The following is a 13,494-nucleotide window of genomic DNA, read 5'->3' on the forward strand; positions in this document are numbered from 1 at the left end:
GTTTTCCGCAAGAAAGATTTAATGTAGTTAAGTAAGTCAGTGTGTGGTATCCGATGTATGTCCCCGCCCTGCTGGGGATTCAAGATGAGTAAGAGCCAGTTCCTGTCCTCAAGGAGCTTGCAGTCAAGTAGGAGAAGCACCGAAGGGAGAAGCACCCTTCGGTGTGGCCAGCAAGTATTGGAGACAGGCTTTAACAGGGCCACGATTGAGTGATACTTTGCATCTGGGTTTTGATTAATTGGAAAATTCATCCGTGAAAGTGCTTAACGTTAAGGAGAAAAATAGTCTATTATTAATGTGGGCCCCCTAAGACAGCAGGAAGTTTAAGGGAAGACTAAAAGTGATGGCTCCTTGAATTGTCCCTTTTCCCACTTTCCCCCTCCGATTCCTCCTGTGGTCCCTCTCCCTGTCCTCCAGCGCCATCATCGCCACTTACTTAGACAAAGGAGCAGGGTGGGTGCTGGCTGAGGTTAGTCACAGGCCGCTGGCAGTGGTCAGCACACGGAAAGCCTGAGGCGGAATTTACTGTTAGCTCTTTGAGTCACAAAGCGCCACCCCCTCCCTCCTCCGGCGCCCAGTCTGAACCCCGTGTCCTGTTCAAAGATATTTCCCCCTCTCTTTGACTTACCTTCTGAATTCATTTTGGAAGAATGCACCAAGATCCTTTGAATCCGACAGGAATGTTGAACCCGGTGAGAAGTGGTGTGGTTAAGAAAGCAAATACTATGCTGAAAGATGTTCATTGGAAGTGGCTAGGAACATCAAAGGGACTGATGGATTTGCATTTCAAAAAGCTGGCAGGGGGTACCACTTCAGCTTACCTCCCACCCAGCCCTCATATCCATCCTGCTTCTAAACTGGCCATTCTTCCTTCCCATCAGGATGGAATAACACTGTAGCCCCAGGAAAGGGGTGTCTGGAAATGGTATTGTCTTCTTAAATCAAAGCTGCTCATAGGAATCTGTCTCCTTTATTAACCATAGGACAGCATTGCTAACATTGGGTGAGCACCTACTATACACTGAATGGCCAGATTATTATGATCTCTGAACGCATAATAACCTGGCCACTCAGTGTATATCCTATATAATAAAAGGCTAATATGCAAATTGTCCCCTCGACCAGGAGTTCGACCAGCAGGCAGGCCGGCCAACCGCCCATGTCCCCTCCCCCTGGCCAGGCTGGCCGGACCTCACCCATGCATGAATTCATGCACTGGGCCTCTAATATATATACACTGAGTGGCAAGATTATTATGATCTCTGAACACATAATAATCTGGCCACTCAGTGTAATATATAGCATGTTTATGCTAGGTTTATATATTATTATATATGTCACATTTAAATTACCTCTAATACTATTTGCATTAAGGTTTACTTTATTGGCTGATATATTGATATACTAACATACAAGCTTTATCAGTTTTTTTGTCCCGTGTTTGCATTATATATATACACTGAGTGGCCAGATTATTATGCGTTCAGAGATCATAATAATCTGGCCACTCAGTGTATTTCACGCGCTGTGCTTAAGCAAGTCTCTGCATTACTGCGTTGAGTCCTCTTGCTGAAAGGATGGTATTATTCCTCCTGTTTTATTATTATTATTATTAATTTGAGAGAGGAAGGGAGAGGGAGAGAGAGATAGAAACATCAATGATGAGAGAAAAATCATTGATTGGCTGCCTCCTGCACACACCCACACTTGGGATCAAGTCCGCAATCCGGGTATGTGCTCTGACTGGGAATGGAACCGTGACCTCCTGGTTCATAGGTTGATCCTCAACCACTGAGCCACGCCAGCCGGGATGTTCCTCCTATTTTACAGTTGGGAAAATTGCCCCAATTGTAAGTTCCTGAGCAAAGATTTGAACTCAAACTCTGTTGATCATATTGGACACTATGTGGAGATGTTGTCTTTTTAATTAAAAGTCATACAAGGTTGAGGTGTGGGGTAGAGGGATTGTGACACACAGTATTTAGAGGAATTGCTTTTTCGGGGCAAGCAAGAGAGCAGAAATGCTTAATCTGCAGTTGAGCTTCCATGGACAATTATGGATTGCTAAGAAACAGGCAGATAGAGGTGATCGCTGTGGGAGAAATAGGAAAAAGCTACATAGGCAAGGCATTGAGGGACAGTATGGGGGTGGTAAAGGCTCAAGGTCATCATCCTCAGATCCCAAGGTCTGCAGGGACCACCCAGAAAGTCAGGTACAGCACATGGCCTCACACCCTGCTCCAACATCTTCAGCAGAAATAGGAATAAACTATGTAGGCAAGTCATGGAGGGACACAGTGTTGGTGGTAGAGGTGCAAGGTCATAGTCATCAAATCCCAAGGTGTGAAGGGACCATGCAGAAGGTACACGTGACCTCAGACTCTGCTCCAAAATCTTCAGCAGCAGGACGTGTTCCACTCAGGAGACAGCTCTGTTTGCAAATAGTTCTTAAATTGAACAAACTGTACTTCATGTTCATCCCAAACCCACATCCCTGTAACATCTGTAGCAATCATGTAGTCATTGGTTCTGCCTTCTGCCAGCAGGTAAATCCACCCCATTGTCCATGTGACAGCTCTTCCAATATCTGACTCCTCCCAGCTGCATCGACCATGTTTCAGAGACATGGATTTGAACCACTCACCAGGCCAGGGTCTCTCCTTCGGGCACATTTCAGTTCCACTTTCACTTCCAGAAAGGAACTGTGTTAGGTCAAGAATGTAAAATTAGCCCTAACCGGTTTGGCTCAGTGGATAGAGCGTCGGTCTGCGGAGTGAAGGGTCCCAGGTGCAATCCCAGTCAAGGGCATGTGCCTTGGTTGCAGGCACATCCCCAGTGGGAGGTGTGTGGGAGGTAGCTGATTGATGCTTCTCTCTCATTGATGTTTCTGATTCTCTATCCTTCTCCCTTCCTCTCTGTGAAGAATTAATAAAATATATTTTGGGAAAAAAAAAAAGATTGTAAAATTGAATAAGACATGTTTAATGTCCTTAAGGCCCCCTTCAAAGGCAACTGTAGAATATTAACTGTTGTCCAAAGGGTCCTTAAAAGCTAATACCTACATGTGGACTGTTAGGAATGTTTAGAATGGAATTATGACCTCCCCTGGTTGGACACCACTCGTCGTTTAAGGAAACCTATGTTTCCACTAGCATCTTGAGTCAGCTAGCCTCTAACTCTTCTTCACACCAGCAGCTGCTAAACCACAAACCAAGGGGCAGTCACTCTACAGGCATGGGGTAGGAAGGAATGCGGGTTTTCTAGGCCCTCTCACCCACTTAGCAATTCACGTTAAGACTACCTACTCATTCATTAACTTGCTGACTTGTTCCGCCATGAGCATTTTACTGAATACTTAAATCTGTCTGATTATTCATAACATACTTGGGTGGGGTGGATGTGGAAGAAATATGAGACATTATTCCCTGCCTTCAAGAAACCCCAAATCTAGTTAGGACTGTGGGGGTGGGTGGTGGAATAAATAAAACATTGTAAGTTCTCAAAGCATCAGATAATGGAAAAGCATGAGCTTGAGTCAGAAATCCTGAATTCTAGACAGAGCTTGGACTTAAGCCAGTCACATCACCCCCCAACCTCAGCGTTCTCATTTAAATAATGAGATACTTGGATTTTTCAGGCTCTTTCTAGTTCTAAGGATCTATGTTTCTAAGTACAAGATGACTATGCGCTTCTTGAGGGCAGGGAGTACACTTTATGGAGAAGTGAATTTCCCATTAAATAGTACAGTATTAGGAATATCACTCAATACATATTAATGGGCTCAAGAGTTCAGGTTAAATGTTTATAAGGATCTCTACTACCCCTTGGCTTCAGCTACAAAAGCACCCCAAAGCAACCTCAAAATAAGCATAGAAGCTCATAATCTAAGTGTCACTGGGTTTAATGGTCCAAAAATTTTCACATGCAGTCTTGAGGCTCAGGTACAGAAATGACATATGGTCTCACACATGCCATGATTAAGGATGAGATCCAACTATACGGCAAGCATACACACACTGCCTACCATTTTCCCTCCGGGTTCCTGCCCCTCTCTCTTTAGGTCTTTCCACCTCTAAAACCCATTTTGCTTCTTTCGAAAATATTTGGTTGTACATATTGAAAAGTTTGATGAACAATCTACAGTGGCCCACCTTAGCAACTAAAGAAATACTGGTTTACCATCTCTCAAAAGTAACACAGGCCTGTCCAGCGTGGCTCAGTGGTTGAGCATCGACCTATGAACCAGGAAGTCATGGTTCAATTTCCGGTCAGGACACATGTCCTGGTTGTGAGCTTGATCCCTAGTGTGGGGCATACAGGAGGCACCTGATCAATGATTCTCTCTCATCATTGATGTTTCTATCTCGCTCTCCCTCTTCCTCCTCTCTGAAATCAATTTAAAAAATATTTATAAAAAACAGTAACATAGGCCCAGTGCTAGCAAGAGTATCCTCTTCCTGATGAGGCCAGGTTTCCTGCTTTGGAAGCAAACACACATACACACACAATTACCAGATGGTTACCCTGCTCTACTAGTCTTCACTTACCTACAAGGAAGGCTATCATAAAACTATTGGCAGAATAATGTGCCAGGTGGGCGTGACGTTAAAAAGGCACCCGCAGTTTGGAAGCCGCGTTTGAAGAGGTACCTGTGTGCAAAAGAGGGAGGCCATAGGCTACTTGGAAGACTCTGTTAAACTGATGAACTGAAATCTGATACAAGAGAGAACCCCCAGGCCTTTAGCCACTGGAAGGCTGTGCCTTGTTTTGCAGTGATTTGGGGCCATGTCCAATATCCCTGTTAGTTTGTCAGCTCCTCAACATGGAAAAACACAAGAGGTAGGAAGACTGGCAAAGCGCTGGCCCCACTCTCTGTAGGGTGGTGAAAGGTTGTTTTTTTCTACCACATTTTTAATGAGGAGATAGGCCGTTGCTAAAAATAAACATTATTGTAAGTGATGGTTAAAACAGCTCCTTGAAATTCACCGAGTCTTGGTTTTGCAAATAGCTTAGACCTTGGGAGTTGTGTTTCCCCTGGCAAAACTTGACTGCCACCAGCATCCGTGCAAGAGACCAAGAAATAAAAGCCCATGAAACTGTGGCAACATGCATGCAAATGGCATTTTGATGAGTTCACTGTAAGTAGATCAGGAACACATGGATTAAACCGTCCACAGGATTCCCACTGGCTTCCAGAGCAAAGGCGCAGCGTGGTTGACATCATGGAGTCTGGGTTTGGTTGCGCTGCCTATCTTTGGAAAATCCACTGAGGACTGTCATCGGATGTAGGCAGCTGTGGGTTTTTCTCAGATCTGCAGCATGGTTTTATGGCTTTCACAGCGAAGCCAACAGCCTTCCAACAGCCATGGCAAGACGAAGATCTGGAAATGTTTGAAAGCATGTTCCCAGGCAGAGCCCTGGTGGCCACAGCCTTTTTATAGCCGGTACCTGCCTCAGGGCTAAAGTTACAAGAAAACTAATTTGGGATTTTGTGTTTAGAGACCGTCCTGGGTCACCAACTCTGCTGGGATGCTTCAAATGGAACACTTGGCATTTCTGGTTTTCCTATAAATTTAGACGACAATTAAAATGGAAAAGAAAACTCAAAATTTTCTGAATCCAAGTGGCAACTGTAAGGCTACTGGGCAGCTCGGAAAGACACAGCCACAGAAAGGAGTGAGGTAGAGCGTGGTGGGTGGTGACCAACCATCCACTCCCACCAGCCCTTTCTAACATCTAAGGTTAAGTGACATTCGGAGCCATCGTCACCTTTCTGCAGGGGGCTGGGAGGATGAAGGCAAGGCAGGGCAACTTCCAATTTTCACCTTCTTAAACCGTACATAGAGTACCTATGATGAAAATAGTGTGTTTCCGCCCTAGCTGGCTTGGCTCAGTGGATAGAGCATCGGCCTGTGGACTGAAGGGTCTCAGGTTTGATTCCAGCCAGGGGCACATGCCTGGGTTGTGAGTTCGATCCCCAGTAGGGGGCGTGCAGGAGATCAATGATTCTCTCTCATCATTGATGTTTCTATCTCTCTCCTTCTCCCTTCCTCTCTGAAATCAATAAAGAAATATATTTAAAAAAAAGAAAAGAAAATAGCATGTTTCTCATTTAGGACAGCAACGCCCAGTTTGCATGCCCAGGATGGCTGAGTGTACTTCTTCTGCAAAGGATCTGCGTGTAAAATGCAAAAGCTCACTCACAAAACCTGACATTTTCCAAAGAGATGGCCAATGACTTCCTACTTAACGTTATTTCTAGATCTAGTCGTTTTGGCCAACTTTCAAATCTGTCTGTACTTGATATCTCTTGCCCCTTTCTAGCCTTACCTTGTGCCAGGTAATTAGCTCCTCTGAGACGTAGTTCTTCATTCATAAAATAAGGATATAAAATAACCTTCCAGGTTGAGTGGCTGTGGTCATTAAGTGTGATGAAATAGGAAAGGATCTTAGAAACTTAGTTAATAAAGGAAGGAAAGCTTTTCCATTTGGGTTCATTTACGCTGTAATCAATGCAAATGCTGCAAGATACCACATAAGACTCAGCTTTGGCAACATTAATGAAGAATTTTTTTAAAAAATATATTTTATTGATTTTTTTACAGAGAGGAAAGGAGAGGGATAAAGAGTTAGAAACATTGATTGAGAGAGAAACATTGATCAGCTGCCTCCTGCACACCCTCTACTGGGGATGTGCCTGCAACCAAGGTACATGCCCTTGACTGGAATCAAACCTGGAACCTTTCAGTCTGCAGGCTGACGCTCTATCCACTGAGCCAAACCGGTCAGGGCAATGAAGAATATTTTTAATAACAGGGCCAGGAATATTAAGAAAATCCATAGAACCAAGTGACAAATCTTAAAGGTCTTGAGGATTTTAACACTTATTTGCATAAAGCTGATGATTATTTAAAATGGGATGCATACTATTAGAATGAGATTAGGAGCTAGCAGACTGAAGAGATGTGATTCAGTTTTGCCCCTTTCTAGCTTTATCTTGTGCAAGATAATTAGACCCCCTAAGACTTAGTTCTTCATAAAATCTATATATATAAAAACCTAAGCAACCGTTTGGCCGTTAAACCATTTGACCAGTAGCTATGACGCACACTGCTCACCAGGGGGCAGATTCTCAACGCACAGGCATAGAAACATGGAACAGACTGATGAATCTCAGAGGGAAGGGGGCAGGGGAGAGGGCGGGGAGAGATTAACCAAAGATCTTATATGCATACTAGAGGCCTGGTGCATCCGTGCACCGGTGGGGTCCCTCGGCCTGGCCTGCAGGGATCGGGCTGACACTGGCAGTCCAACATCCCCTGAGGGGTCCCAGATTGCTAGAGGGTGCAGGCCAGGCTGAGGGATCCCACCGGTGCACGAATCCATGCACCGGGCCTCTAGTAAGGATATAAAAGAACCTACCCAACTGAGTTGACGTAATTGAGATAAAATATGAAAGGGTCTTAGAATTAGTTAATAAAATGCTTAGTTAATAAATGCTCACAGTTACTGCCTCTCAGCAATACTACTGCTGCTGCTACTATCGAGCAAGCCTTCTCCACAGAAGCAAAACCCAAGTCAGACAATTTTTTGCTATGAAGCTTCCTAATGGAAGTAATAGCTGTGAGAGAGAGAACTGAAAGCAAGTAGGACTAGAAGAACAAAGTGAAAGGAACAGTTTCTATTTTTCAAACACACACACATGATATAAACTGCCAGATGCAGAACCCTTTCCTGATTTCCCTCTTAGGACGGGTCCACAAGGTTTTGTGGACAGAGCATAGATGGATGTGCATGGACATCATTACGTGTTTTCCTGTTTTGTCTCGGCGGCTCTACAAACAAGCCCAGATTGCCCATGGCCAAAACAAAAGAGTATAAACACTCACTTAGGAGGCTCGGTGGTTGGTTCTGCTAAGCTCATTTCCCCAGACTGAGCCCTGAATGCTTCTTGTGAAGTTTCTGGGTCTTAGAATTAGGAAAACAATGTCTAGTTGTTCTAGGGCAGTGGTCGGCAAACTCATTAGTCAACAGAGCCAAATATCAACAGTACAACGATTGAAATTACTTTTGAGAGCCAAATTTTTTAAACTTCTTCTAATGCCACTTCTTTAAAATAGACTCGCCCAGGCCGTGATATTTTGTGGAAGAGCCACACTCAAGGGGCCAAAGAGCCGCATGTGGCTCGTGAGCCACAGTTTGCCGACCACTGTTCTAGGGGACTGTTCAGTGGGAGACAAACTCTTCCGTAATGGAGGTGGACCTTAGGAACTACAGAACTCTCCTGAAGTGGAATTTCCTTTCATCATCTCAGATTATCTTTTTATCTTTGTAGGCTTTGAATATAGACAATAATAAGGTGGCTGAGGTGTAATAACATACTCAGATGGGAGATGGCATCTTTGTTTATTTTCCACCCCTTGCTAAGCGGGTGTCGTAGTGATGTTATTTAAACTGAGTTTCGGATTTCCATCTTGAATGTTCTGTGACACCCTTGTAGGGTTATTGTGAGGCTCCAGTTAAAGAAGATCTAAAAATGTCTTCATAAACTCTCTAGAATTGTATAAAGAATTACTATTGTTCATTTGTGCCCAGTAAGTCAATATATAAAATGAAATGAAGTTGTGTAGTCGGACAGTTAGGATTCAATTAGTCTTTGGAGAATGGCAGATAGCTTTGATGTGTTAGGTTATAACAGTTTTATGTATCCCACTAAGACATTTATGTATTTGATATTTGCCTATGCTCAAACGACTGCTCAAAGTGACCTACTCCAGCAAGATGATGTACAGCCATCCTCTTCAAGAAAAACAGGGCCATATATAACCATAACACGAAGTTGGACATCAAAAATGCCAAGAAGAAAAGGTCAAGCAGCATAGTTCTGTGGATATTTTGGGTGGGGAGAGGGGCCAGCAAATTACTTCCAGTTGGTAAGAGCGGAAAACGAAACTGTCCAGCAATGCTTTGCGAAGAAGCAGGGCTTGCCTGAGGACAGTGGTGTGATGTGTGGCGGCTGGAGGTGAGGCGTGGAGAGAGGGAGGGGCAAGTAGAGGAGGAGAAATGAACTCTGAACAATGGCATAACGGTGGGAACCTTTTAGAGGGCTCTTTCTCCAAGGACCTGGGGGTTCCCTGATTTGTGAACAGATGACTAATTGGCATGTCCCTTCATGGGGTCTTGTGGAAAGGAGGCATGATGTGATGTGCAAGCTCACAGATTTTCATTTTTATGACCAAGAGCCAATTATTACCGACTGAATAAGTGAATGACTAAAGATGACTAATATTTGGTACATATGCACCAACATTTGTAAGTTACTAGGGTTTCCTCAAGTCGATCACTCTCTCCTACCAAGGCCTCTGAGCGCCAGCATCAGGGTTCCACTGTCTTTATAGACACCCAGAGTGTTGGATGCCCAGCCACCCCTGTCATCCCTCAGTTTTCTCCAGAAGTAAAAAGGTTATTTGTGTATCTTAGGTGTTGTCTTGAGTTGACCCTGGCTTTCCATTTTTGCCCTTTTATTAATTCTTTAAGGAGTTACTCTAGTTTTATCTTTTGGTTCTGGTATAATGGATGGGCTTTTACCATGTTGGTGACTATTAACTTTTTTCTCTCTGTCTTATCACTAACTTTTTTCTCCTGGACAAGGCAGTAGGTGATGGGCTGTGTGCGTCCTTTGTCTGACCATAATACATCTCTCCTGCCCCATGCCAACCATTGGTTTGCTGCCCTTGGGCTAGTCTAGTTCCTTCCAGAAGGAAGTTGATGTGAGGTAAAATACAAAGTTTCTGATTCTCTGGATTAGGGACTGGTTGATTACACCCATCGAGTAAATGGAGTCTGCTATCTGTTTTTATAAATAAACTTTTATTGGAACACAGCCAGGCCCATTCATTTACATGGGATCTGGGGCTGCTTTTGCAAATGGCAGAACCAAATAATCTCATCAAAGTCTCAGAAGTCTTAAAATGTTACTCTTTGTCCCTTTACAGAAAAACATCTAAGTGGTAGTTCACTTGGGGGAAAAAAGTGGGATATGGGTATTTCTAAGAGGTCAATCAGAGGAGGTTGTGGTAACTCACTGAGTGGCTCCTGCAAAGCTCCGAGTAACCTGACCCTGTTAGGAAAGACTCCGTTACAAATCCCTCTTTCATCCCCAAAAGGGCACAATCAAATCTTTGTTGGTAACCGCAGGCCTCCAAATACGAGTGATTCCTCAATGAATAATCACAAAATGTGCCCACATAAAATTAGTAATCCTTTAACTTCTCAGGGGTTTCCCACTCTTCCTAACTTTTTCCTTTATTTACATTGTTTTGAGTCATCCTCTAAATCTACCTTCTTGTGAAGAAATGAACTCACCCTGAAATTCTCCCTGAAATTCTCCCCTGCCCTCCTACCGTTCTCCTCTTCTTCGTATTCCTCCTCAGCTTCTGGTTTGCCACGTATACACTCATGACAAGTAACACTCGTGTGTCTTCCGGGGCATAGGAGCTCTCGGTGATTTCTGATGGCCTTGAGGATGATGCACATCTTTGGGGTGAAGGCCCAAGTCTGGGTGTATCCACGGGATGTCCTGTAGTGAATATAAATATGGCAGAAGCATTGTTCCCTTTCAGTGGCAAAACACCTTAAACACAGCCCTCGCTGATTTGGCTCAGTGGATAGAGCATTGGCCTGAAAACTGAAGTGGCCCAGGTTTGATTCTGGTCAAGGGCACATGCCCAGGTTTCGGGCTGCATCCCCAGGAGGTAGCCGATCAATGATTCTCATCATTGGTGTTTCTATCTCTCTCCCTCTCCCTTCCTCTCTCTGAAATAAATTATATACATACATATATATATGCATATATATATATGTATGTATGGATATATGTATATATATGTATATATGTGTGTGTATATATATATATTTTTTTTTTTTATTATTTTTTTTTAAAGATCTTAAACCAACAACCTTGTGAAGTATCTACCCAAGGTTTCAGGACATTGGCGCTTCCTCCAATGCCATGGAGGGTAGAATTGGCTGTGAATGCAGCTCCAGCTGACACCATGCTTCTCCAGGGTCCTCAGGTAGTGTGCTTATTTTGTTCACATATTTTCTGACTTTGTGACAGTGATGTCACTGTCACCCTGAAAAAAAAACCAAAAACACACATTAGGAGGCCATGGGATTGAAGAGCTAAAAATCCATTGTGTATTCATGCCACTTAGCCTGACAGTTCGGTAGCTGGATGGATGATAGGATCCAAACAACTCGTAAATTGAACTTAATCCTTCATTGTAAAATTATTGCCTTTGTGATTTTAGGCTATACGCTGTTCCCCCAAATTGTGAAATATTTCAGATCATATTGGGAGGTATTTCTGGTTTGCTGGTCATGTTAAATGGCCAAGCAAATTGTTTACTTCGCACTTGAACTTTTATTTAAAAATCTGAATTTCATAACAGTCCAGATGTCACCAGGGGTGTTTGCCTAAAGTGGATTCCATGTAGAAATACTTGATAAGTTTCTGAATTATAAGAACGAACCTGCAAGAATAGAAATTTCAGAATAGATTCAATCATTCTGGCTGTTTTGAAAAAGCATGCTGCATCTACTTCTATGAAATCCAACATTACAATTAATGCCCAAAGCTTGGAAACCCAGAATTAACTCTAATAAGGTTTTGTAGTTAGAAAAAAAAAGATGCCACAGTAAGGAAAATACATGGTTCTAATTATTGTGCTCCCCCCCCCCACTTTGCCGAGATGTGTTTTTCCATGATACTTTAATATTTCCTTTGTAGGTGGTCAGCAATTTTATTAGCAATTGGCAAACCTACTCATACAAAGGCAACATTACCAAATTATAAAGCGAGTCATTGGAGGGAAAAAAATGTAGGTTATGAGTAGGCTACACTTGGGATTTGCATAATCAACGTTTGAAGTGCTCTGAACTAAGCTGTAGATTAGTTTTAAGGGAAGTGAGTGGGTGACTTCTACTTTCTAAGAGTGGCTTCCAACTCCAGCTTAGGGGCATATGGGAAAATGTATTGAAAATATCCTTGCTTTTGCAATACAACTATTGTCTTTCTCAGGATTATGAAAAAAGTAGAGGGTGCAATCAAAACAGAGCACAGATCATTCGGGTAAATATCCAAATGATAACATTGGCTCTTATGAGTTCTCAGATCCTTTATTTGGCGAAATTGAATCTTGATGACTGTAATTCTGACTTTTCCGAATTCTCGCAAGACCTTCCCGAAGCCTTCGGGGTAACACATGAAATTTCAGCACTGTGAGGGACTCTAACATGTTCCTTCCCAGGACTGTTCTTGGAGTTCCCAGCTCCGCGTCTTTCCTCATGAGTCTTTGCCCCAAGTCTTCCCGTTCAGATCAATGATCCTCTCGCTGCTGAAAACAACCCTACTGTGAGCTCCATCTGGCTGCTGTAGATGATAACGGATGAGAAGGGCATGAAAATGGTTGGTCCCTTTCCTAAGCATGTATTGCAACACCTAGGAGCAGGGATAAAACTGAAGAGCCGTGGCAGTGGGAGCAATGGGAGCAATGGGAAGGGCTGTTAGGGAAGTCTGGTCATTGTAGTTAGGTAGGGCCTTATCCAGACCCTGAGCCTTCTAGCTCAAGGGTACTCGACAATGTCTGGGGCGTATTCAAGATGCTAAGAAGTACTTCAGAAATGAAAATTGTGTAAACAGTATTGATCTCCACATTTCCCAAGTTTATGTGCTCTCAGAACCGCCTACCTTATTGATTGACAGATTGCAGTTGAATATTACACGGTGAGCTTGTTCCACAGAACACACTCAGGAAAGTATTCTTAACCACGTAGCTGCAGAAGGCAGTTAGAATGTAAGCTTGTCAGAGTAGGACCTGCATTTCCAGTTCCTCACACAGTTCCCTGTGCACAGTCCGAGCTCAGCGACTAGTGAATGAATGCATGCATGCATGAGTGAGTGAGTGAGTGAATGAATGTGAGAATTGTGCATACCTTGTCAGGGCTATTGCATGGAAGTTTTGGGTTTTGGTTTTGGTTTTTGTTGCTTTACTTGCTGATTTTAAAGGGTAGGGAGCTCTCACAGAACCCTTCAAATGACTTTTAGGTGGCTGCTTACTTCTATTAGCGCCAGCACTCAGAGAAAATGAGATTAAGTACTCCTTTGTTTGGTGACTTTTCTCTCTGGCCTCAGAGGTGATTTCGGTTACCAAAATAAATACGGACCTCTCTCTCCTTACGGAAAGATATTATGGGGTATCTGATTCTGAAAACACTGCTTTTAAGAGAGGCTATCCCAAATGGATCAAATTTGGAAGGTGTTTTGTTTATCTGGCCCATGGAGCAGCAGCAGCCAGCAAGCCCTTATGAAAGAAAACGGAGAGATCCCTTATCTGGATGGAATTTAATGAAAAATAAACAAGAAGATGGCTACTATTTTAGGAAGGCAAAACCTCTCAGTACAATTTAATTTCCTTTCAAGAAAGAAGATGG

Source organism: Plecotus auritus, assembly GCF_963455305.1.
Source record: "Plecotus auritus genome assembly, chromosome: 14".
In the NCBI taxonomy this organism is placed as follows: Eukaryota; Metazoa; Chordata; class Mammalia; order Chiroptera; family Vespertilionidae; genus Plecotus; species Plecotus auritus.